This window comes from Crotalus tigris, unplaced genomic scaffold (genome assembly GCF_016545835.1).
Source record: "Crotalus tigris isolate CLP2741 ecotype Arizona unplaced genomic scaffold, ASM1654583v1 scf7180000024369.3102671, whole genome shotgun sequence".
Taxonomy (NCBI): Eukaryota; Metazoa; Chordata; class Lepidosauria; order Squamata; family Viperidae; genus Crotalus; species Crotalus tigris.
Window position 1 is genome coordinate 1245856 of NW_024100539.1, and position 23575 is coordinate 1269430.

Consider the following 23575-nt stretch of genomic DNA (forward strand, 5'->3'; position numbering starts at 1 on the left):
CCCCCCCCGAGTCACTTTATAGGGGAATATGGGCGGCATAGAAAAATTAATAAATAAATATTAGCTGTCAGTGCCCTGAACCGAAGAATACCAGTGGACCAATCAGCTTGTCCACTCCAAAATCGTGCATTGAGAAAATGGAAGAAGAGTCTGTTTGCTCACTTTCGTATGAAGATCAGAATGCAGGCCAACTTCCATGGCTTCAGTTGCAGCCAGCCATCATATCTCTGTAAATGTAATATGGCTTCTGTGGTAATTATTATCCTGCATGCAAGAAGTCTGTACATTATATGTTGCCTTCTGCATCAATATATTATAATCAGTAAAGCTGAATTATTTCATCCTTGGTCCAAAATACATGGTCCGGTGAATCTTATTAACTAATTCCATTAGCCGCTATTGGTTCTTAAAATTGCTCTTCCATGTGTGTGTTTATAAATATTTGCTAGACTTTGTCCTACCAAACACAAATCAACTGAATTTCATTAATGTAACATTTCAAATAACAGCTACTGTATATGCATCATTTTTATGTCACTGAAGACTGGAGCTTTATGATGCATACAAACTGTCATCTTTCACCCACTACATTTAAACCAGCTACTCAGTCACCTGACTGTAGGAAATTTACTCCTCATTCTTCGTCAAGTCATCATTCTGCTTTGTCTGACGTATCTTAATGAGTTTCTGGCATATTTATCTTTTCACAATGCATAACATCAACCCAGAACAGTTGTTTTTTTCAATCCAGTGATGAGCAAGAAGTTACTGCTGGAGGAAATCCCCTCAAAGTCATAACTAAGAGATGTGGCTCTCAGCCTACTTGGATGAGTAGAGGGTCTCCAAAATTCCTCCCCAGATACAAAGTACAGGATCAGATTATACCCATATAAAACTCTGTCTACTCAAATGTCAGCTGTTTTGTTCAGCTGGAATTTCCCCTCATATGTGTACACAGAATTGTATTGTATAACACTGGGTAAACTTTCTTAATTCTTTTGTCTAAATCAGCGGCTGATTGCAACATGCCTCCACCATTCAGTTACTTTTCCTTGTTTCTGTGGCCATCAAGATTTATTGTCCCCTGAACTAAATAACTGAGGCAATTGATTGAACATTTGTCTTGGTCGTGATTAACCTTGTAGAATAGTGCATTTTATGTCACTATCAATATTTCCTTAACAGGCTGCAGTAACCGTAGAAGTGATCAGTTTGAGTAGCCTGAACACTGAATAGTCTGGATTGGCTTCTCCAATCTGGGGGTCTTCAGATGGAGAGAATTGCAATTACCATAGTTCCCATGCTGGCTGGGAATTATTGGAATTGAAGTCAAACTCTGGTGGAAGGCATTAGGCTGGAGACAACTGGGCTGGAATATAGAACAGACTTTGGAGTGATGAGGTGAGAGGAATACAGTGATTTAGAGTAATAAAATACAAATGTTGCTTGATTGATCTTAGATGGCATCAAAAATGGAAAGCCAAGATCGTGATTAGTCTACAATTTATGAAGTAATTATGGGATCTTTGACCATCCTAATTATCTCTTTATCATGTGAGTTTCAGGTGGGCAAAGTTCTCAAGGCTCTGGGCTGCCTTTAAGATTGAAAAGCACAAAAATAAACTTACAAGAGGAGTAAGACTCCAATGCAGGTAGTCCTTGACTTATGACCACAATTCAGCCCAAAATTTCTGTTGCAAAGTGAGACTGTTTTGCCCATTTTATGACCGTTCTTGTCATTGTTAAATGAATCACTGCAATTATTAACATGGTTATTAAGTGAATCTGGCTTCCCTATTAACTTTGCTTATAAGAAGGTCACAAAAAGTGATCACATGTCCTTTTGTACAAACATCATAAATAGGAATCAGCTGCCAAGAGTTTGAATTTTGATCATGTCTTGGGGATGCTGCAACAGTTGTAAGTGTGGGGAAAGGGTCATAAGTCCCTTTTTTCAATGCTGTTGTAACTTCAATCAGTCACTAAATGAACTGTTGTAAGTCAAGGACTACCTGTATTATTATTTATTATTTAAACAATAATATATAAATTAATTTTACACTTATTATTTCAACTGGCGGGGAGAGGGAAGGAATGGCATTGTTTTAATATATTAGGAACCACGATTAACCCAATTAAGGTGAAATAAGACCTCACTAGTTTTCCCTAAGATTAGTTTCCCTGATATTTACTTAGCTCAGTATTTCTCAAGCTTGGCATCTTAAAGATGGACGGACCAACTCCCAGAAGTCCTCAGCCAGCAAGGCTGGCTGGGAAATTCTGGAAGTTGAAATCTACTCATCTTAGAATTGCCAAGGTCAAAAAACATTGACTTAATCTACTGTAACTGTCACAATCAGGTAGAGTGGTTGTATAGCGGTTGTAGAGCAATTGTCCTATGTCCCACACTGTCACCCTATTGTTGACTTCAAGAATGATCCAGGTGTTTTACAACTAATTGTTGAACTTCATCCTAAACAATTCTTTTAGTTCTGACACTGATTACTGCTGCTTGATCAAAATGTGTGGCTATTTAATAAAGTATCTTGAAACTCTCCTTTGTCCCTAGGCCTAACCTTCCTGCCTTATTTCAGCATGATTCTCCAAAATATGCTAATTCCTCAGCTCTAAATCTGCCTCAAGCCATAACCAGTTTTCCCTAACCAACTTTCTTCTCTTATGCTTTTTAAACAGTCAACTTCAAGCCTGACTATAGCAGCAACTGTATCTAAGGCAGCCTTCCATCTAATACCCAGTACTGTCACAATGTTCTGGCTCCACCCATCGACCAAAGAAGGGATAGCTACAATGAACTTTCCTGTCCATTCCCTCCTGGAACAATCTGAGCCTGGAGAACTAGGGGGACAGGGGGTTTGGCTCAGAGGGATGCCTCAGCCAGGAGAAAGGCGTTCACGTAGCATTATGTGATTCCTACACTGAAAAATTTTAATTACATTTGGAATCTGAACTCCTGAGATTTAGAAATTACTCTAACCTTCCTCCCTCCCATGATTTTATAAAGCTGGAAAAACCATTCCTTCAAGTTTCAGTTCCCAATTTAAATTATGGTCGTGCTGGAGTTGGATAACTTTGCAAAATGTATATGTGTGTATGTAATAAATACACTGTACATAGAAATATGCAGGTACGCACATCCCATTGGGATCTTTGTTGCTGTTTGCTTGAGCTGTGTTCAGAGATAAGCACATACTACTATTTGCACTGACAACTAACTGCCTGATTCAAGGTATAGATGCTGATTTTTCAAGCTGTAAAAAGTAGGCCTGACTGTCAGTAGTACAACCTATCCCAGTGATGGCAAACCTTTTAGAGACCGAGTGCCCAAACTGCAACCCAGAACCCACTTATGCACTGTCGTGTGCTGGGTGGGTGTGGCCCATTGGCTAGGTGTGGCCAGTTGGAAGGGTGTGGCCCATTGGGTGGGCGTGGCTGCAGTGGTAACGGCAGACTAGGTGTAACTAAAAAGTTCAATCAATTCCAACTTTGCAAGATCTTTTTTTCCCTGCGAGAAGTGGAAATTGACTGATTGGTTGAACCTTTTTTGGGGGGGTGTAATGGCTCTCTTGTCTGATTTTCATTGGCTAACAAAGTAATAATAATAATAATAATAATAATAGTTGGAAGGGACCTTGGAGGTCATCTAGTCCAACCTCCTGCTCAGGCAGGAAACCCTATACCATTTCAGACAAATTTTATAAAGCAATGCTACCAACTTTCTAAGGTGTTGCACTTCTGGACGTAACTCTGCCAGCATTTCAGATTGTTGGCCACCCAGTTGCTTGATTTGATCAAATAAAGTGCTGCTTGATCAAGAAGTCTCCACTTGGGTTATCTGATTAGATTGATATGGTATCTCAAGTTTAAGTAAGGGACTGGGACCTTACAATATAATAATGTTCATTATTGCCTATTATTATTTCCAAGTGTAAATCAGGATAATTATAGATTCATGATTCTCATAATTCTTATTTAAAGTGTTTATGGCTACTTTCTCCACTCTGGATAGCTTTCGATCTAGTGAGTGGTTGATCAGTATGAACAGAGGCAAGGCATAATAGGATGTCCCCTCATTTTATCCTCACAACAGCTTTTGTTGGACTGAGAAACAGTGAGGACCCCAAAATTGTCTAGAAGAATTATAAAACTGGATCTCCCCAATTCCAGATTACTTCCTTAATCTAGGCCCTCTTTTAGCCATATTGTGAATATTGGGCAAAAGTTTTTATAGCAACTTCTCTTTGCTATTGTTTTAACATTGTGAAAATTCAATATATATATATTATGTACAACTATTAAATATTATACTCCCTTCAAAATTATCATTGTTTCCCTCTTGCATATAATAAATGTAGCAGAATTATTACCTAGGACAGTACATAGACAATTATGTTATTTTGTTGATTTTACAAGTAAAAATGTTAAGGAACTGCCTGAAGCCGTACAGCTAGAACGGAAATCACTAATGGAACATTAGGAGCAGTCAAAAAGCATACATAATGTAACATGGTACATGCAACAGAATGCTCACGCATGATAATTTAGTTGTGAGAAAATGGCCTTTGAAGTGGTCCCTTGTGGGTTCCTTCGTTACTCCCAATAGGATCCAGATGCATTCCAAAAATGCACTTTGAAGCCATGACCTGAAATTAGACCTTCGCTTCCGATCATTATGGTTCATTACAATGACATTCCATAGTTGGAATATTATAAGGTTAAAAAAAATCACTTCCTTCTTGCACCCTATAATATTTGAACTCTCCATTTAACAATAGTAGGCATTTCAGTATTCTTTATTGCATAGTACTGTAAATAATTAAGCTTATTTTTATGACAATTGCTTTGATTTAGTTCAGAACAGAAGGCAATCGGGTTATTTTAAATGTACGTTTTTTCTTTAAAAACTACTTTTAGGTCACAGCTAAAATCTGACAAAAACAAAGTAATTTTCTGTTTATCACAGTTTTCAGGTAAAATGAAAATGATTATATTAGATTTATATCCTGCCAGGTCTTAACTCTGAATGGATCAAAATACATTCCTAAAATGATAACAATTCGGTTGAAATACAAATCACATGAACATTGTATTCCAACTCCCCCACTCCACAACTACTCCTTATATTAGTCCCATTTCAAATCTCAGTTCTATAAATCTGTTTCGTGTAATCTGTTTTGTATAGCCCTACAGAACAGACAGTGCACAGTCCACGTATGCTTTTCTGTTTGTTTTGTAAGGCTAGATAAAAAATTTCTAACAAATTGCCTGTATGTGCATGCCTTAATGCACTTATCTATTTTTATAGATATTCAATTAGGTAGCAGTTTAGGAGACCCACAATTTGAGGATGGAGGATTAGCAGATGGAAGAATGGGATCTTTGATCTGCTTGTTTCTTCCCTGAAACTGGACTTTTGAATAAAGAACTTTCCTGTAAAAATGACAGTCCAATACATGGAAGCAAAGTATTAACAAGCCTGTAGATATAGCAAAGGATTTAGTATTCTCCTCCTGGTTGCAGTTCTAATTATTTCTGCTTTTAGGTGTAAGGAGCACTAGAATAGCCAAATATAACCTGGATATTATAAACAGAGGCATAGTTTAAAAAAAAACTTGCTTTCATTGTGTCCATTAAATATGTCTGGAACATTACAATTGAACAATCAGGTGCATTCAAAAGTTACTTACTCTCTAATGGCTGACTCAGGAATTCTGGGAGAGGACATCCATAGGTCATAAAAGGGGCATAGTTGCCCACCCCTGCCCTATTGACTCAGGGATAGGCAGCATGGATGCTCTTAGAGTCCTCCTTTGGTGCCTATTAGGTTTTCTGTCTCATCTGACTTTATTCACTTTGCTTTGAATATTAAATTGAAAACTGCCGTGCTGCAGAGCAAAGCAGTAGTTCTCAAGCATTATCTTTATTAGCAGAGCTTTTCTGGACCCCACAAAGCTCCTAATGAAATGTTGCTACAATGCTAAATTGTCTTCTGATAAATTGATCTTTTATATCAGCCATTTTGTGCATAAACTGATTTAATATGGCAGCCATTTCATGAATGTAATCCAAACATGTCACCCCAGAAGCTTTACCTTAAGACCCCAATCAAGTAACTTGTTCGCTTCTCTGTTTCCATACATAAGGAGGATCGACATGCACAGAAGAACAACCTAAAATTTGCAGGTTGAAGTAGTGACAGGATTATACTTTGAACATTTTGGAAAAAGTATAATTATGAGAGTTAGGCATACAACACTTCCAATTAGTGTTGTATGCCTAACTCTCATAAAATGAAGCAGCACCCTACCACTAATCGATAAAGCAGAGTCAACCAATGCAGACCTTTCCTAAGCCAAGGGCGATCTGAGTTCCTTGGGTTTGCTTCACAAAGCATTTGGAGATGCAACAGGCCTCGGCAACTTTGTCAAGGTGAATCTTTGGGAGGAAATGGATTGCATGCTACCCTTCTCTCAACCACTCTGGGTGGATCACAACAATATGTTCCTAAAATGATGGCATCCATGTATGAGTGTGTGTGTAGATATACTGTAGATGTGCTTATTTATTTTTTATAGATATCGGATTAGATGGCAGCTTGGGAGACACAAGGTGCAGAAATAGAAACTTGAGGGCAGAGGGCTGAGAGAAAGCCCTTTTTGAGTTGAATCCATGAGTAACTGCCATTCTGCCTCAGCTCCCTTCTGATTCTTCTTTACAGACTATGTGTAGGAGAAGAGAGACTGGGCTGGAAGATGGGGTTAAACGTGTCATCAGTTTGGACTCCTTGAATTGCCACTAGAGACCCAAGTCCAGTCCCCTTTGAATTCTGTTGACCCTTATCTAGCAGCAATGTAGCTTGGACCATTGGTTGACTGCATTCTTGTGTATAGGTAGCAATAATAAACTCTTCTGTGCTTTGAACTCAATGTTCCTGGTTATTAGCACCAGACATTAAGCTATTCAACTCACAATCAAAGCTGAATTGATACTAAATAAGAGTCAAAGGAATTCAAGGGGGATTGGACTTGGGTGTCTTGTGGCAACACAATGATTCCAAATTGATGAGATGCTTAATCCTGCCTTCCAGCCCAGTTTGCTCTTTTGCTACACTATCAGTTCCAGTGGGTATGGGGCCTGACTGCCATTGCTGTGGCTATTGACCTGAAATAGCCTTGGGGAGAACCACAGAAAGAGCTGAAGAAAAAGTTCCTTGTTACCAAATCCACAACAGGAATTAGCCTGGCAGGTCTCTCTGTGATGAGGCACAGTTACAAGGCCAAGGGTGAAATATGTATCCACATAATGGTGCCCCATTGATTTCTAAATGGACACCAAAGAAATTAGAAGTTTCACAGCCATGAGGTAAATGCTGTTCTGTTCCAGTCTCAGAGAGTGGTTTGGATCAACCTTTACCTTATACCAGCTATCTGAAGGTTCAAGCTGTTTAAACAAGAAAGGAGGGGGGGGAACCTTCCAGGTGGCACAGGCCTTACCTTTGTGAAACAGAAAGGCTGAAAAAAAAATTGCAAAGAGAGAAGCTTCACAACTGGTTCCCCTATGTCTACCTATTATGGTCCTATTTATCCCAGAACAGGTTATAATTAACTTTCTCCTCACTCCCCCTCATTTTTTTTTCCAAAGGAAAATGTGAAAACAGAGGCCCATAATGTATAATAGAGACCTGCAATCTTAACATACCCAAACAGGTCTTGAGAAAAAGCCTTGCTGTCACTTGCTATGCAGCTTCCTATTGTGAGTGTAATTACAGTTTTTATTGGCACTTCAGACTGTCTACCTCCCAGAGAGATAACACTGTTTATTATTTTTTTTTTAGAAAAAAAACCTTTCTGGTTACTTTGTGCTTACCAGTGTACACAACATATTATTTCATGGTCTTTGTCTTTTTAAAATTGGTGTTCACATCGGGTTTTATTTTTCACATGACCAATAAAAGTTTCCCAGGTATTAAACAGCCAGGTTTTTAAATACAGGGTGGTATTTGCTTTTCCTTCCCCATCTTAAGAATTGCCCATTTTTATTTGCCCTACTGAAATCTAAATCCTGGGAACTGAGTTTCCTCACTAAGACAAAATAAAATCAGTGCCCCGAAAAAAAAAACCCAAATGAATAATTCTAATTATCCTGAATGGAAAAGTCACAAAGAGTCACTTAAATCAGATGGAAACATTTATATAAATTGAAATATTTAAAGTGCATCAGGAGAGAAGAATGTTATTGCTATTATAATTTCATGAGAAAAGGTAATTTGTAAATAATATTAATGTTAATAGGAAAGATAGTAATATCCAATAACCATATGATTAAATCACAAGACCTCCTTTGTTAAGGATTATTTTTTAAGTATATGTTTATTTCACTCTTCATCCTCTCCCTTTTGTCCTAGCACAGTCTTTCAAGCAAGATGCCACGCTAATCTGGATGAGCAAAGAACCAACCTATACTAAGGATTGTACCACACCAACTGTGTGTGAGAGACTATATTTTGTACCTGCATTAACAGCCAAAGACAGCATTTTATATCTTGTCTGTACTCATAAAAACCTGACCCCAAATCAGGTCTCCTATAAATGATTTAGCCCCAGGCTTCCAGCTTGTGTTGAGGAATGGCTTTCAATAGATCATAGTGAGAAAACTACTCCGATACACACAAAACTCCACCCAGATGGTATTTACCCAGAAGGAAGTTGGCCCTGAATTTGAAACAACATCCCCAAACGCAGGGGTAGGCAACCTTGGCTCTTTTATGACTCGTGGACTTCAACTCCCAGAATTCCTGAGCCAGCATCCATTTTGGATATTTCATTCCCATAAACAGGCAGTCCTCAAGTTACTATCACAGCTGAGCCCCAAATTTCCATTCTAAATGAGACAGTTATTAAGTGAGCTTGGCTTCATTTGATGACCTTTCTTGCCACAGTTGTTAAGTGAATCACTGCAGTAGTTAAATTAGTAACACAATTGTAAAGTGGTTTCCACGTTGAATTTGCTTGCCAGAAGGTTGCAAAAGAAGATCACATGACCTCTGGACACCACAGCTGTCATAAATATGAGGCAGTTGCCAAGCATTCGAATTATGATCATGTGACTGCAAGGATGCTGCAACAGTCATAAGTGAAAAACAATCCTAAGTCACTTTTTTCAGTGCTGTTGTATCTTCAAATGGTCACTAAACAAATGATTGTAAAGTGAGGATTACCTGTACAACTGGTCCTGGCTCAGTCTGCATTGATTTCATTGCTGTAGGAGGAGTCTCCTTTTTTTAACTTCTACAAAGTGATTTCACAGCTGCTGTTGCCTCCATATTATGCACTCAAATGCATCATCTTCTGTGCTGAGAATTACTAGATTTAACTGTTAAATATACTGATCTGTTTTGAAGGACCACAACACCCAGGAGGGAAGGTTTAATTGTCCTTCCTTCCTTTGCTGATAGGATTCTGACATTGATCCCTTCACACTGCAATTAAAAAAACATAAACCCTCCCATGGGTCCCAATGGAAGTTTTCTCCCTATCACTAATTGCTATATAGTGGTAGACTTTTGTTTTTTAATAGACCAGGGAACAGGGAAAGGCCCTAATCTCTGCTCCACTTACATTGTGGCCTTGACACAAAGTAAACCTTTAACTTGCATGTTTAAAGTCCTCATACAATGTTTCAGGCAACACATTTAACATTGCATGCAATAACACAACTCCCCAGTTTATGTATGTGTGTGTGTGGTGGTTATAGTGGTGGTGGTAGTAGTAATATTATCAGCCTGAGCCAATCCACTGCAGGATGAAAACCTCTTCATTGAAAGATATGGGCCATGATCTACCATGCTAGTCCACAACATATTAGCAGATAGATGTTTTTTGACTTTCCAGTGAGTCAAAGATTCACTGGGTCCATTGAGAGAGAAAGACTGGTGTGAAGTGACCCAACCAGCTTCTGTGCCTAAGGGAGGACTAGAACCTGGGTTTTCCCACTCCTAGTCCAGTACTTTAAGCTCTACATTTCACTGGCTTAGATAGATATATTCATAGATATATTTGATAAAGTAGATCACAACCTACTACTTGATAAGATAGAAAAATGTGGGGTAGACAGAATCACCACCAAATGGATCTGTAGCTGGCTGACCGGCCATACTCAGCGAGTGGTCCTCAATGGAACTGCATCTACATGGAGGGAAGTGTGTAGTGGGGTGCCCCAGGACTCTGTTCTGGGCCCAGTGCTCTTCAACATCTTCAACAATGATTTGGATGAAGGGATAGATGGGGAACTCATCAAATTTGCAGACGACACCAAACTGGCAGGAATAGCCAATACTCCAAAAGACAGGCTTAAGACACAGAAGGATCTGGACAGATTTGAACACTGGGCACTAACTAACAAAATGAAATTCAATGGTGAAAAAAGCAGGGTTCTACATTTAGGCAAGAAAAACCAAATGCACAAGTACAGCATAGGTGGCACCATGCTCAATAGTAGTAACTGTGAGAGGGACCTCGGAGTCCTAGTGGACAATCACCTAAATATGAGCTAGCAGTGTGCTGTAGCTGCCAAAAAGGCCAACACAGTGCTAGGCTGCATTAACAGAGGGATAGAATCAAGATCACGTGAAGTATTAATACCATTTTACAATGCCTTGGTAAGGCCACACTTGGAATACTGCATCCAGTTTTGGTCACCACGATGTAAAAAAGATATTGAGACTCTGGAAAGAGTACAGAGAAGAGCAACAAAGTTGATTAGGGGACTGGAGGCTAAAACATATAAGGAACGGTTGCTAGAATTGGGTATGTCTAGTTTAACGAAGAGAAGGACAAGGGGGGACATGATAGCAGTATTCCAATATCTCAGGGGCTGCCATAAAGAAGAGGGAATCAAGCTATTTTCCAAAGCACCTGAAGGCAGGACAAGAAGCAATGGGTGGAAACTAATCAAGGAGAGAAGCAACCTAGAACTACGAGAAACTTCCTGACAGTGAGAACAATTAATCAGTGGAACAACCTGCCTCCAGAAGCAGTAAATGCTCCAACACTGGAAGCTTTTAAGAAGAGACTGGACAGCCATTTGTCCGAAATGGTGTAGGGTTTCCTGCCTGAGCAGGGGGTTGGACTAGATGGCCTCCAAGGTCCCTTCCAACTTTACTATTATTATTATTATATTCCTACTATATAGATATATTCATGCTCATGTCAAGTTTACCTTAATGGTATGTATATCTTTTCTACTAGGTAGGGAGCTTTTAAGGATGATGAAATATCTATCAAGTCATAACACCCCATGTGGCATATTTGAATTATATAATAACCCGTGTCAGATAATACTATAATCGATGATGCACCACATGGAATGTTATCATCTCTTTATTAAGTATCAGCAGAATGGCTTGATATTGTAAACATATTACCAGTTGTATGGATTTAATCTTCACTTTTGAGAGATTTTCCCAACTGGGTGACCTACACAATATTCAATAGTTCAATATTTCGTAGTTCAGTAACACCAGGTAACTTTCAAGGTGGTAAAAGCATTGTCAGAACAGCGGCTTCACAAGGTTCCTATTTATTTATTTATTTTTAATTGAAAATTTTTTACATTTTACAAAAACAAATCCCCTTCCCATACCCCCCCAACCCTACCTCACCCCCCCCCCTTCCCAACCTCCCAAACCCTCCCCTGGACTTCCCAGAGCTGAGTACAGGCTTAATTAAAAAAAAAAAAAAAAACTTAAAACACTTTTAAAACCTAAACAAATTTAAATACAATCATCACTCTATATAAACTCCCTCCAAAAACACAAATTTAAACATTACTTTCTTTGAATATCTATATCTATAGTGTAAAATCTAATTTCTCCCTCTTTCTTTATCCTAAAACGAAAAAATAAACATATAAACCTTTGTTATACCATTAAAACTAAATACTCTTAAAAAACTTAAAGTAAATACATATTTCCTTCAATTTTCATAATCTTCTCTCCTATCCAAAAAGAAAAAACTTAAAAAACCTATAAGTCCTAAACAAATCTAAGCACATTTAATTAAACAAATTATTTTCTCTTAAAAATATTAATAATAATATTTAAAAACTAGAAACACTTTTAAATCCTAAACAAATCTAAATACAATCATCATTCTATATAAACTCCCTCCAAAAACACAAATTTAAACATTACTTTCTTTCCTAAACAAATCTAGACATTTAATTAAACAAATTATTTTCTCTTAAAAATATTAATAATATTTAAAAACCAAATTTAAGCATACTTAAAACTTGAACAAGTTATACTCCCTTCAAAACACAAATTTAAACATTACTTAAAATTTAAAACATTAGAATCCCCTCACTAAAATGAGCAAATTATAATCCCTTCAAAACACAAATTTAAACAATATTATCATTAAAAGTTCAAAACTTAAAACAACAAAATTCCCTTATATGCCTATCCATAATAAACACATTAAACATTTCAATCTTCACCAATAACAAATTCCATCCGTAAGAAACTGCATCCTTACCAGTCTCAATTTTATTAGTATTATTATTAATTATTCACATTCCAGTTTTTTCCATTCTCCATTCTTCCATTCTTCCATTTCCCTTCTCCATTCTTGTATCAAACTCGTAAGAAATGCTGCAAGTTCTGCCTTAGGAGACTGCTCCAAAATTCCTGAATCTCCCCTCGACTCCGAAGCCAATAAGGGTTCCTTAAATTCCTCCTTGTATTGATCTTTACAATTGTAAGTTGTACAAGTTATCCTCTGCCCATTCCTCTCTTGTTGATGCCCCTCAAACTGAGATTTCCAAATTTCCATTTCAGGCAGCAATTCCACCCTTGAAGATTGCTCCAAAGACTTTGTAGGTCTAACATCTCCCAGAGATTCAGAGACCACTGAATATGAAACTTCCTTAACCTTCTTCTGTTGCTGCTTTTCTTTGGAATTGTATACTGCACAAGTTGTCTTCTGCTCCTCAACCTGGACTTGTTGAGGCCTTTCACACAAAGATTCGCCAGTTTTCATAAATATAGGCTCTTCAAACTGTAATTCTACATTCTTTTCTTCCAAAGCTTTAAACTTAGTAGATGGCGATGCACATACCCCCAGGACCGAAGTATAAAAATCTTTTGCTTGAGAAACAGTATTAAGTCTATAACATGTCCCCAGGTAGTTCACCACCATTCCAATCGGAACATCCCATCTGAATAAAATTTTTCTCTTTTTAAGTTCATTTGCTAGAAAAGCAAACTCCTTTCTTCTTCTTAAAATTTTAGATGGGATCTCCTTAAAAAGTATAACATCTTGTGAAGCAATTTGAAATCTCTTCTTATAATAGGCTTGCACAATTTCATTGCGTAAAGATCTTTTACCAAAGTAAATTACCACATCTCTTGGCAGATTCTTCTGTGCTGCCACCACAGAGTTAACCCTAAATAATTTTTCAATTTCACTAAGTATTCCCTCTTTTTCTTTATTCAAAATCAATGCAAAGTCCTTTGCAACCATCTCCTTCAGATCTCCTTGCAAAGACTCTCCCAGGCCTCTAATTCTTAAGGCATATTCCATTTGTCCATATTGAAGCATAAGAATCTCATTTTCCATTTCTTTTTCCCTACTTTCAATTTTCCCCTCCATTATGTCCACTTTTTCAGCTACCTCTTCCACATGGGAGTTCACCTTTTCAAGAACAGAAGCAACTCCTTCTAAAGCCAAAACACAATCTTGTCTCAAGATCTTATTATTTTCCTCTAAAATCTTTTTCATTTCTGCCCTAATTTGAATTATAACATCTCCCATCATGTCTTGCAAATCCTTCATAGTTATTAGCTGACCCCCAGAAGAGGGTGAAACTGTTGATTTAGAAGCTGTAGAAATCCCTGGACGCTTTGGAGCCATCTTAAAGAAAAAACTTTAGTCCTTCTTAAAAAATTATAAAAATTCCTTCAAAAATCATAACTCCCTCCAAAGAAGGTCATTATAATAAAAAGAAAAAAGGGAAGAAAAAAAAAAGAAGAGAAAAGGAATTAAAAAAAAGCTTTACTCCTTCTTAAAAATTGCAAAAATTAAACAGAAAAAAGTCCTCCAAAAAAGGGTCATTACAATAAAAAGAAGGGAGTTCAAAGAAAAGAAAAAAAAAGGGAGAAGAAAAAAAAATAATTAAATAGAAAAAGTCCGTTCCAAAAAAATACTTAGAGATACCAAAAACAACCATTCCAATCATAAGAAAATAAAAAGGGAAAGGGAAAGGAAAGAAAAAGAAACACCAAAAAGCCTGCCGGTCAGCATTCTAACTTCAAAAAAAAAAAAAAAAAACACCGAGAGATTTGCCGATCGCCATTTTACTTTCCCTTTCAGCAAAGAAGGAGAAATAAAAAGAGAGAGTAAAAATAGAAACAAGTCTTAAAAACTTAAAATCCAAATAAGTCAAAGAAAGCAAAAACTAAATCCTCTACTCAGCTCTGTCCATTTAAAAAAAAAAAAACTCACCAGTTCTCTTTAAGCACGGAGGTGTTTGCGGCGGCTCGTTTTGTCCCTAAGGACAAAAACAGCTGGGAAGCGGAGACAAGTCTGAACTCCGTGGGAGCACTCCTTTCACCCCCCCAAAAAAAACTTGGGGGGTGCAAAAGAGGCTCTACCACTATTCAGACACTCTCTATCCCCCCCCTTTGCCCGGGAGGGGGATTTTGAACCGCTGAACAGCTGATGTCTGCTGTTCATAGCGGTTCTTACACTTACCCAGGAGGACGGCTACAAAGTAGCCGCCATCGCGCGCGCAAAATCCACCGGAAGTCACAAGGTTCCTATTTATTGACAGCATGTCTGAAGCCACCGAAATTAAGCCCTTGGTGTTAAATCTTAAAGTTATAATCCTTTTGTTTTTTCTCCAATGCCATTTCTCAGTTTTTGAGGTGAGACTCTTATCAATCACTGGTGCCAAGAAGACAATACTTTCCTTAAAATACACTTTTCTGTCTTTGATTGTTGATTCCATGGACTGTAAGGCCTTGAAATCAATTTTAGGGTTAGCTAGAGACAAATCTGGTCTTATATTGTTTCTTCTATATAGTTACATACACTGAGACTTTCAAGACATTTCTTATAGAAGAATCTGAATCAGCTGTTTTCTTCTTCATGAAGCAGACTTCTATTTTTCAAATGAATTTAAAATGTCAAATTGTCCTGAAAATAAATCAATTCTGTATTAAATAACTGTGAAGTAATTTAGGAAAGAAACATGCTGAATCAACGTTCAGAGTTGTTTTTATGAAGCACACACCAGTGCAATCTACAGATCTGTAAAATTAATTCCCATTATATTCAGAAGGACTCATTTCCAAATAAATATTTGAATGAAAGACCACAGCTTAAGCAAAGCTATATCTTAATATATGAGAAATTAAAAAGTAATAGTTTTCTAACCATCTGTTTACTGCTGTTTACTTCTGAAAAGATTGCAAAGTGAAGATATCACCCAATTTGTCAAGAATGAAGTTCTTAATCTCTTATTGTGAATGTGCTATTAAAGTAAAATAACAATCTCTCATTGTGAATGTGCTATTAAAGTAAAATAACATTACTTGAATGTCATAATTAAACCCACAATTACAATTGGAGTTCCCTGTCTTGATGCAATCAATAGTAAAACAACTACTGATTTCAATGCAGTAATTACATATTTTTGTTGGTTCCTTTACACATATTACAGAGAAATATAAATGCCTCACAGAAAAAAGAATTAAAAACACAGCAGATAAAACTATTTTACCTAGTCCTTGTCCAAAAGTACATCAGCTCAGCATGATTTTTTTTATGATCATGCCTGTATCTCTCTAGTCCAGTGATGGCAAACCTTTTAGAGACTGAGTGCCCAAAGTGCAACCCAAAACCCATTTATGCATTGTCGAGTGCCGAGTGGGTGTGGCCCATTGGGTGGGTGTGGCCCATTGGGTGGGTGTGGCCAGGGTGGTAATGGGAGACTGGGTGGAACTGAAAAGTTCAATCAATCAATTCCAACTTTGCAAGATCTTTTTTTTTTCCCCGCAAGAAGTTGAAATTGACTGATTGAACCTTTTTTTTTTTTACACATGGTGGTGGAGGCCTAAAGCAAAAAGGTTTTATAAAACCCAGCTGAAGGCCTAGGACTAGGGTGTGCCCACAGAGAAGGCTCTGAGTGCCGCCTCTGGCACCCGTGCCATAGGTTCGCCACCACTGCTCTAGTCTGTCATTTCTCTCCTTGTATTCCTAAACACAAGAATGCAATGTATGGTATTGTGCGTTGTACACCTTCTATTAGAGCAACTAAGTTCTAAGATGTTGTAAAATGGGGTGTCTGTTTCTTGACCCTGGAGGAATTTTTGAAAGAGAAGAAAGAAAAAACAGCCCGAGTTATTTTGCTGTCAGAACCTGAGGAAAATAAATAAATAAACAACTGACCTCTCTCAGCAAGCCAAAGTACATAGTACCTAAACCTGGTTGAACTGCTGTGATACCTGAGTATCTAAACCTGGTTGAACTGCTGTGATACCTGCGGCAGAAAATTCAATAAATATTTCTCTCCTCATTGACAGCAAAAATACAATAATAGTCATTTAAAGAACAAGCACTTCTGCTCTTCTCCAGTGACATCTGTAATGAGCGGCTTCGTTCTCCCTAATGGTACCGATAGATTCTGAACTTTGCCAATCTTTCTGACGGGAGAAACTGAGCTAGCGCAATCCTAAAACTCAATAGCCTTAAGCTAGGAAGGGTTTAAACAAAACCACATGTTCAGGTTCTTTTTCACTTTTGATCAAAATAGCCTTCCGTTCCTTTTCATTCTTTAATGCTTGTACCTTCCAGTCATTGTCATTGCAAATGTGCGTAGTCCTGAATCCAACTCAGATTGGAGACATTATCAGTTAAGGTAAACGTCATGTGGTGTGCTCCCTGGTATCAGATTGGCTGTGTTAGAGCCATGTGATTTAATTATAATAAAGGTAAGAAAAGGAGCAAGGGTTACCGGCAGGAGGTAAAAATTAAAAACAGGATTGGCTTACGACTTCTGGGGAGCCTTGAGGTAAAGCAGCTGGGGAGAACTACCAACCAAAACTTCATTAATAAATTACATACTGATATGATATAACATGATGTGACGTGACATGATTGTTATGTTAACACTCGGTCTCTAAAAGGTTCCCCATCACTGGACTATCCTAATTGAAAATCTCATTTTTTGTTTTGTTTTGCGTGCTGTCTGTGCTTGCATTCTTATCAGAGTGGAAAATTTCCAAAATTAGAGTGGTTCAAGACAATTGTTTGAACAAAACTCATAATAATTCTGAAACACAGTGAAGCCTTCTAATTCAGGGTCTGGTTTGTTGACGCTGCATAGATATTGCAGAGGATCTTATATTCCTAAAGGTTTTGCTCTTTTCAACTGAACTCTCAAAGCAGTGTTAGGATTTTATAAGGCTTCTTTCACTTGCAAGGCTTCCTCCACTTCCTCTTTCTACCCCTCTGTGTACTGCTGATATACTGGCCCATGCATTTGCTCCATAATGCAGTGGTTTCAGCAGTAAGGAATAGCCTTCCAAAATGGCACTTCACTCTTTTCCAAACCTTCTCAGCTGTTTTCCCGCCTTCACTCAGGCATGGCCATGGTTAACTTGGCTTTTTTCCTATCCTCCCTGCTCCCAAAACCACTTCTCCTCATAACACTTACATTTTGGTCTCTGCCTGGTACAAACAGTCCTCTTTTAAATTCTCATTTGGTTAGGACTCTTCCCTACACCATTAATCAGTTGAATGTGGTAAACCCAGGGGAAAACTGGATTATTTGGGAATAATGTATAGCAACTACCGCTAGTCTTAAAGAAATGGAGAGGTCTATGTCTCTAAATGCCTCCCTGACCGACAGTGGAATGAAAAGCATCAACAGCTACACCACAACCAATCATAACTTTGCTTTGTCATTTTTTTATTCCTTTTGATATCGCCCTCTGTTTACGGAGTTTGGGCATTCCCATCCAACCACCATTTCCACTTCTCAGTTCCTCCAATTTCAACCCTACCTGTCACCACCTTCAACTTTCACGAACCTCAGAATTCTGAGAACACAGCAGCAAACCACACAATTGACATTTCTTCAAGATGATCTGCAACAGAGAGCGAAGAACTTTGTTCAGTTCATATTCCCCCTCAGAGCAATCACCAGTCCAAGAAAATTTTTAAAAAATTCATTCCCTCTCCCAAAAAGATAAAAGAGGATATAAAAGGAAATCAAATTGATTGCCCCTCCCGCATTGCTATGAGGAAAAAAATCACCAAGACAGCATTTGTAAACATCCCAATCATCTGTGTGTCACCATACCTTCTCTGTATACCTGGGATTATAACCAATAGAGTTCAGCAATCAGAAGGTGAATGTCATCAATGGGACAATTACCCATTTAAGTTTTATAGCACCAAAGACTGCAATAAAAGATTGCAATAAAATCGTTAGTTATTCTCTGGTTTCAAATAAATGGTTAATAGTAAAACCCAGGTCCCAGAATCAGCCGATCGCATGTGATCACCCAGGTCCAAAACTAGCACAAAGAGTTTTTGTGGAAGTGTATTCGATTTTGGAGTTTTTAAAAAAGTGGCAAATCATCACATCCTGCCATGACTTGAATTAGTCCTAAGCTCCAAACAACTTTAATAAATAGTCTGGAAGCTTTTTGGACCATTCAGTTAATACTGCTGCCATGGTAATTGGATTTTCTCCTGGACAATCAATTGTGTTGAGATTGTTAATGGTAATTAGGCTTCCAATGCCAACAAGCTTATTTTTAGGATAAAGAAAAGTTAAAAACTCAAATTGTTGTCATTTTTCATTTAATGCTAAACATGTCAAATGGAAAATAAAATAAAAAAGGAAAAGAAAAGAACTACCTAAATCCTATTAATTGCAAGAAATAATAACAGTTACATACATCTTCCACAGTGCATCAGTACAGAGAACAATATTTCTAACAATATCTATTTCCTCTGGAAATCTAAAAGGATTTTAGCTCTGGTCCTTTTCTGGCAAGAAAAAGGAAAAAAATGAGGGGGGGGGAGAATCTTTTTAATTTATATGTACTTTAGCCAAAAAAATAGGGGGGGGGACTTGGTCCTATCTTACCGGTTTAGCCAGACAGTGTTGGAGCTTCACAATGGCTGTGTTCACGCAAAAAGTAAGTCCTATTTGGCTTACCTATGATTTACTGAAAAAAGCACAATTTGTTGCATTCACATAACATACTAAACCATAAACCATGGTTAACAAGCCACATTGGCTGCCTTCACATACTACAGTAAACCAATCAAACTCTATCTTGACTTAATATATTGTGAGAAAAAAAAAGATTGTTTTGTACTGGTTTTATTTCCAGCATCTATCATATGTAATAGATGTCCTTTGATGCTAATACTATAAAGATATTAGCATTCAGATTTAGTGAAGCAAAGGTTCATTACTGCCTAAATACTGCATAAAAATTTGCATTACATTTCCTATCCAATTCCAGCAAAGATGCAAGAAACAAGAAGCAAAAGAAAGCTATTCCCTTTTCTTGGGTTGTAATTACTACAGGTTCTTATCCTGTTAAAAAGTAGTAGCAGGAGAATTAAGCAATTAACAGAATTGGGCAGTTAATTTTGTTAACTGGCAGGTCAAACATTGGTTTAAGAGCATTTATTTCCTTAAAACAATAAAAAAAAGAAAGCCTAACCATCAACTAGTTTGAGATGGATGCTAATTACAGAAACAAATGAATTAACTTATTGCCTTGAAACAATATAGCAGTGGTGGCGAACCTATGGCACGGGTGCCAGAGGTGGCACTCAGAGCCCTCTCTGTGGCCACATGCACCATCGCCCCAGTTCTAGGCCTTCAGCTGGATTTTATAAAATTTTTTCCCTTTAAGCCTCCACCAGCGTGTACAAAAAAAAAGGTTCAATCAATCAGTCAAGTTCAACTTCTCGCGGGAAAAAAAGATCTTGCAAAGTTGGAATTGATTGATTGAATTTTTTAGTCCCACCCAGTCTGCTGTTACCACCGCAGCCATGCCCACCCAATGGGCCACATCCACCCAATGGGCCACACCCACCCGGCACCCAATGATGCATAAGTGGGTTTTTGGTTGCAGTTTGGGCACTCGGTCTCTAAAAGGTTCATCATACTGTAGGTAGTCCATGACTTGTGTTTCTATGCCTAAGTGAGAGAGTTGTTAAGTGAGTTTTGCCCCTTTTTTACCACCTTTCTTGCCACAGTTGTTAAGTGAATTACTGCAACTGTTAAGTGAGTCTGGCTTCCCCATTGACTTTGCTTGCAGAAGGTCGCAAAAGGTGATCAAATCACACTGGGACACTATAACCATCATAAATATATGCCAGTTGCCAAGCATCTGAGTTTTGTACACATGACCATGGGATGCTGCCACATTCGTTAATGTGAAAAACTGTTGTAATTCACTTTTTTTAGTGCTGTCGTAACTTTGAACAGTCACTAAATGAACGGTTGTAAAACGAGACCACCTCTAGTATTTGTTAATGTAATGAATGATTATAACTTCTAGTAATATTAAGAGAACAATTCTAACATCGAGGACAGGAAGTTCCACAGGCAGTAAAATCAGCTCCAACACTGGGATATTTCTTCCTTCCTTCTGGATTGTATCCAGGAGACTGACTAATTATTTGATTGACTGGTAATCCCACTTTTTCTCCTGGAACTCAAGATGGTATATGCAGCTAAGAGCACAAACCCAAGGTTATCCAGGAGTCATGAATGAAGGTGAATATATGTGTCCCAGGTATAATGCTGCAGGATCCAATCTGTATTGGACTCGTGCTGGAGCCCATCCTCTGGGAAGTTCTCTCTAGTCTTCCACAGCTGAAGGTGGACTTGAACTGGGACTCCCATAATTCAATCAAATGCCTTAACTGCAACCCTATACCGGCTTTCCTAGGATAGCTGAGAAACATCTTTGAGAAAACTTCTGCAAACTCTTGCATCAAAATTCAGTACTGACTCCAAATATCACTGTAGTTATACAAAAAAAAAACCAAAGCTAGCCAAACTGGTTCTAAAGTGTATATTGTCTCTAATTTAAGAGGAAGAGGAAGGGTAAACAAAAATCCTTAACAACCCCGAAATGATAAATGTGGTGCTTTAAATAAAAAGTGCATGTTTCACAACACAGTTTTATTTAGGGTTTCTGTGCTGCAGAAAAAGAAAAAACCAGACAAGTTTCAAAAGAATATCAAAAAAATTCCTTCGGGCATAATTATATCTTCAGATGCTTAACAATATCTAACCCCAGTCAACTTATATGTACTGTAATAATATTTAATTTATTGTTTAATTATTCATCATTTGACCAATCAATATCAACATGAATCAAATAAAACCCATCTTGACCTCAAATACCGAACCATTACTTTTCTGATTTAAATCAAGAAAAGCATAATCAGATTTTTACATTAAATGTGCTGACCTCTTTTCTTGCTTTAGGAGAAGTAGAATTAGTCATAGAATCCAAAGAGTCAGATAAATAAAGGTTCAACAGAAAGGAATTTTGCTGGAGTGTTTTTCAGTGGACCTGAGCTTATACAGCTCGGTGATCAATGTTTTCAGTAATTATTTCTTGCCCATCAATTAGCTGGTTTAGAAAGGAGAAAAGAAAGAACCAATTGTGCTTGGTGACTGTTTCCATGGAGATTCATAAATTAACCAATAGAAAAGACCTTCAGCATCATCTAGACCACTGTTTCTTAACCTTGGCCATTTTAAGATGTGTGGACTTCAACTCCCAGAATTCCCTGACCAGACCTTCATCTTGCACAATGCTTTGCATCACTCAAGCTGATGATGAAATTTCATACCTTGGCCTTTTCCTATCATGCTTATAAATGATATGATTTCTTAGAGACCAGCAAATTAACTTCCATCTCAAATTCTTGAGGGTTCCATCATACTATTCAGCTATGATGGCCAACAATTGGCAGCATACATTCCTGTACATTGGACAGGAAAATACATGAAAATTAGAAAGTAACTCCAAAAAATTATTTTTTTAAAAAAAAAGAAATACTTCAAGAAATAGGACATTCCTCATTGCAGTTCCCCCCACTGGAATTCTGTTAGTAGTTGAATGTATTAACCATTACCCATTCAGCTTAATAGCAATATCTGGTTTCATTAGTATTAAATTTGCTGTATAACTTTTGCTTCTGCTGCAACAGACTAACATGGACAGCCCTTGGAAAGACTTTATATTATGAAACATATAGATAATTTGTTCTTATTGAAAAAATATTAAGATGAAAGTGTTTCTAATTTAGATAGAGATGTTGGGTTATTATTTAACAATGGTTAACAGTATGAATTTCTTGGGCATGCCCTTCTAAGATCCTGACTTAAAATGATTGTATGAACCGTTTAATCTGCTTACAGATTAAAGTTTCATTTTCCCTTATTCCTAATTACTACATTGATTAATAGATGCCAGAGTGAGTGGGGAAAAAAGTTGGCTTGACTCCCAAGTTCTGGTTCTATTTATAGCTGGTGTATCTTTTTATAGCTGACATACCTTTCTTTCACAAGAAAGAAGGCTTCCTATCCTCCAAACAGAAGGAAAACACAGTACCAATTTTAAGCAATTTGTTTAGCAGGAGCTGGAGAAAAGACTGGCATGTCATCCTTAGCTTTAGATAAACTACCCAGTTTTTGAAGACATTGAGGGATCAACAACAAATCTCCTCAGAGTTGCGTCCTAAGTCCGCTGCTGTTCACCCTGTTGACCCATGACTCTTCTGCTACGTTTGCCATCAACCATATTGTGAAGTTCGCAAATGATACAACAATAGTGGACCTTATTCATTGATGACAATGAGAGTGCTTACCACAAGGAGGTTGAGGGTTTGATGAACTGGTGTACGGAAAACAACCTAGTTTTAAATACTGGGAAAACCAAAGAGATCATTGTCGATTTCAGAAAAGGCAGGCACAGCCACTCTTCTCTCTGCATTAATGATTCACCTGTGGAGATGGTTACCAGCATAAAATTCCTGGGTGTGCAGTTAACAAGTAGGCTGGCTTGGTTGCTCTACAGCGAGACACTGGTGAAGCAGGCACAACAGCGCTTGTATTTTCTGCATCGCATGAGCAAAGCACATCTTCCTTTCTCTGTCCTGACCACTTTCTACAGAGGGATGATCGAAAGCATCCTGTCATACAGCATCACAGTCTGGTTTAGAAATATCACTGCTTCAGACAGGAAGGCGGTGCAGAGAGTGGTGAGGATGGCTGAAAAGATCATTGGCAGTTCCCTCCGTCCTATCCAGGACATAGCCCACAAGTGTTGCTTGAGCAGGGTCCGTAAGATTGTCTAGGACACTACACATCCTCTTCATGACCTGCTTTCCTTGTTTCCTTCTTGGAGGAGGCTCCATGGTATCCGAAGCAGAACATCCAGATTCATTCACAGCTTTGTTCCATACAGTATTAACTTTGTGAACTCTAAAGCTTCCTTCTTCTG